Source organism: Carlito syrichta, unplaced genomic scaffold, assembly GCF_000164805.1.
Source record: "Carlito syrichta isolate Samal-C Ts95f unplaced genomic scaffold, Tarsius_syrichta-2.0.1 Scaffold312556, whole genome shotgun sequence".
Taxonomy (NCBI): Eukaryota; Metazoa; Chordata; class Mammalia; order Primates; family Tarsiidae; genus Carlito; species Carlito syrichta.
Genome location: NW_007256652.1, coordinates 104,051 through 108,460, shown reverse-complemented (window position 1 = coordinate 108,460; position 4,410 = coordinate 104,051). Strand labels below are relative to the sequence as shown.

Here is a 4,410-nt window from a genome sequence, read left to right as displayed (position 1 = left end):
GAGAGAGGAACAGAACATCTTTTTTTCCACCCTTGACCGAGGAGGCAGCGCTGTGTTCTGGAGGTGAGGACAATCACCTCCAAGGAACAGCAATTTCTTCTCATGAGGGGTAGGAAGAGTTAGTTCATATGAGGACTGGGGATAAGGGCATGGCTGGCAGAGAGGAAGTCCTGTGTTCTGGAGGTGAGAACAATCACCTCCAAGTAACGGTGTTTCCCTTTCTCATCCAGACCACATGAAAGCTAAGAAAATGGAAGTCTCTGTATGTGTCAAATATCTCATGAGACTGCTACCTGCTTTTATTCTGTCTAATTCTGATTTCATTTGAAACCTTTTTCTGTAGGTGAAAGCCAATTTCCTGAGCATGTCCAAATTAGAAAAGAAGCAGGCCACAGACCTAAAATTCCAAGAAGGAAGGCAGTGGTATGACTGAAACAAGCGGGATGATGCACCATGGTTGATGCTAGCGCTGGAGACGGGAAAACCTTAAGAATGGAGTCTAAACCTTCAAGGATTCCAAGAATTTCCATTCAGCCCTCCAGCTCTTTAAGGGCTAGGTTGATGTCTGGAAGCAGAGGAAATAGTTTAAATGATACCTATCACTCAAGAGACTCTTCATTTAGACTGAATTCTTAATATCAATCTACATCAGCATCTGCATCAACATTTCAGTTGACATGGTATAGTGAATCTGAGAAAACCCAGGAAGCACACTCAGGATCGCAAAACCAGCAGCGGAATCATGCTTCAAAGAGACCTAAACTTTCCCGCACAAACTGTACTACCTCAGCTGAGAGAAATGTTGGAAGTGGTTTAAATGCAGTATCAGATTCATCTTGGGGGCATAGTCAAGTTCCCAGGTCTTCATCAGTGTTACATGGATCATTTGGAACAGACTTAATGAGAGAGAGGAGAGATTTGGAGAGGAGAACAGATTCCTCTATTATAATCCATATATATAATAACATATATATACGTGTGTGTGTGTGTGTGTGTGTGTGTGTGTGTGTGTAATATAATCTTATGGATTATGGTCACCAAAGTGGTGATTTCACAATTTCATGAAATGTTCAAGGCAGAGTTCCTTCTTCATATTCACAAGAGAATTCAGTGAGTACTTTATAGTTGAATATGCTATCCACAAACCACCAATTGCCTTCTGAACATCAGACCATACCAAGTTCTAGGGACTCCAGCAGAGATTTTTTAAGATCAAATTTTTCTTCAAGAGAATCTACCCGAAGCAATACACAGCCTGGATTTTCTTATATGTCAAATAGAGATGAAACCCCAAACATAAGCAATTCAGAAAGGGTTGTTTCCTCTCAAAGACCATTTCAAGATCTTCTGACAGTGAAGGTAAGTGAATAACCAGAAAGAAGAGGAGATTGCTGTCACGTATAGCTTCTCGTATGTCATCTACTTTTTTCTCACAAAGATCTAGTCAGAATTCCTTTAATGCAAGATCACTGAGTTTTGAAAATTCTTACATATCTCCAAGAATTTCGACAGCTTCACAATCCTGTAGTGATGCACCATCAACTTCAGAAGTTCCCAATAATAGGACATCTGAAGCTTCTCAGGGATTTCAATTTCTTAGGCAAAGATGTGGTTTGTCATCTCTTAGCCAAAATCACAGCTCTGAGTCAGATTCAGAAAATTTTTTCCAAGAATCTGAAGGTAGAAATACCGGACCATGGTTGTCTTCCTCCCTTAGAAATAGATGCACACCTTTGTTCTCTTCTAGGAGGCAAGAGGGAAGAGATGAACCCTCAAGGATACCTACATCTGATATACCTTCTAGACCACGTATTTTTAGAAGAGAATTGAATCAAGTGGTTCACCTTGAAGCACAGAATGATCCCCTTGGAGCTGCTGTGAACACACCACAATCCTCTGCAGCCTCAAGCAGTGCCACCACAGGTGACTCCACATCCGATTCGACTCAAGGTGGAAGAAGTACACGAAGAGCAGGAATTCTTCCTGATTCCTTATTTCAATTTGCAGTCCCCTCAACACTTGGAAGTAATTTGATTGACAATGTTTTATGATCACTGTAGCTACTATTCTTTCAAGTTGGAATTCAGTTGATTTAAATAAAAACACACCTTCAAGAGATCCAGAAAGACTGCAGAAAATAAAAGAGAGCCTCCTTTTAGAGGACTCTGAAGAAAAAGAAGGTGACTTATGTAGAATTTGTCGGATGGCAGATGTAGCATCATCTCATTTGCTGATAGAGCCATGCAAATGCACAGGAATTTTGCAGTATGTCCACCAAGAGTGTATGAAAAAGTGGTTACAGGCCAAAATTAACTCTGATCCTTCATCAGAGGCAGTAACCACCTGTGAACTCTCTAAAGAGAAGTTGCAGCTTAACCTGAGGGTTTTGATATTCATGAATTCCATGGAGCTCATGCAAATGAACAAGCTGAGTATGAATTTATCAGCTCTGGTCTCTACATAGTTGTGTTATTGCACTTATGCAAACGGAGCTTTTCTGATATGATGGGAAATACAAATGAACCAAGCACATGTGTCTGATTTATTAACCTTGCAAGAGCTCTTCAGGCACATATGGAAGATCCCGAAATTTTAGAGGATGATTCCAAATAAGATGGAGACCATAACAGAACAGTTGATATTGCCTAATTTCATATAAGACAAATAGATGATCTGTGAGCAAATGTTTATTCAAACTGGCAAATAAGTATGAATTAATTTTGTGGTGAATGCCTATTAAATACATCAACTATATATCAAATGAATATATATATACACATATATATCTGTGTGTGTGTATATATATATATATTCATTGTCAAGTGTTATTGAATTAAAATTCTTCTGCTGCAACTTTTAACATGGCTAGCAAATCTGATGCTTATAAACTAGTAATCAAAATGTTTTTTCTTTTAGATTAGTGGAAAAGTATTACCCTTGTTTTCAATGTCTAAGCAATGCCCATCAGCCCTCCTTTGTGTTCTGATTACTGTAACCATATTTGTGGAGGGGAAAAAAGGTTTATGTTTAGTCTCTTGCTAGTGAGAAAAGTGGGACAAAAAATGCTTTTGAAATAAAATGCCAAATGGCACCTAATTATTTTTCCTTTAAAATGCCTTAAGTTGGAGTCTCATTTTGATAATTGTTTCCAGTGTTTAAAAATAAAAAGAATGGGGAGAACGCTATGAAGAACATTATATTAGGTTTCCCAATATAATTTGAATTCTAAATCCATTTAGCAATAAAATCTAATTTTTGAAAAAGTATATACATATAAAATGCATAAATGATGGGTAAATTTTTGTATTAATTTGTAAAATACAGACTATATTTGATAGGTCATAGTATGTAGCTATTCCTTTTAGGAATATTACAGCTGTAAATTATATGTCAGTTAAATACTATTTGGTTAAAAAATAAGTATTGCAGCTGGGCTCGGTGGCTCAGCCTGTAATCCCATGCTTTGGGAGGCTGAGGTGAGCAGATTGCCCGAGCCCGCGGGTTCGAGACCCACCTGGGCAACTTGGTGAAACCTCATCTCTACAATAAATTAAAAAATTAACTGGGCATGGTAGCGCGCCTGTAGTTCCAGTTACTTGGAAGCAGAGATGGAAGGATCGCTGGAGCCCAGCAGGTCGAGGCTGCGGTGGCCGGGAGTGTGCCACTGCACTCCATCCAGTCTGGGTGACAGAGTGAGACTCCAACTCAAAAAAAAAAAAAAAAGTATTGCAATCTCAAGTTAAAAGAATATTTTTAAATCCCACATTCAAAGCTGAAAACACTGGTTTTTAACATGTTTTTTAGTGTTGTCACTTCTTTATGGATAAATATGATATAAATAACCTGTTTGGATCCTGGTCATTTTTAACTATTTCTTGGTAATTTATCTGATGACTTATTAATATTTTTCACTACCTTTGGAAAACAAACATTACCTATTCACCATGAATGGGTCTATACTGTGGTCATAAGTTGTGTATACTTCCATAACGCTGTATTTTTCCTCTGTCAACTCCCTTAGAATACGCTTGAAAACAGCTTCAGGTGATTTCAAGATAAAGTCTGATGTTATAGCAACCAGCTACTTTTTCAGATCCTAAATAGAAGTCATGTAATTTCTCAAAAGTGAGTGAACAGTTTGCCCAGTTTGTTGGTCATATGTAAAACACTGACTTGAAACAAAGTGCGCATACTGATTGAAAAAAAAAAAGGAAAGAAAAGAAGCAAACATGATGCAGAAGCCATGGAAGAGGTGAAAGAAGGAAGGAGACTCTCTTTCAAGATGAGGATGTTTTGCACTAAGTTTGACTTTAGCTGGTGGCCACAGTGGCACAGAGCCCTAGTGCCACCCAGCACAACTGGGAGGGCAGTGCTGGAGATGCAGGGGTGGCAGACCCAATTCCCATGCTG

The 4,410-nt window shown here is 38.6% G+C and overlaps 1 pseudogene; it reads left to right on the top strand.

Annotated features, from left to right (window-relative positions):
- Positions 1 to 492: 492 nt before the first annotated feature.
- LOC103272429 lies at positions 493 to 2,659 on the top strand (annotated as a pseudogene).
- Positions 2,660 to 4,410: the final 1,751 nt, after the last annotated feature.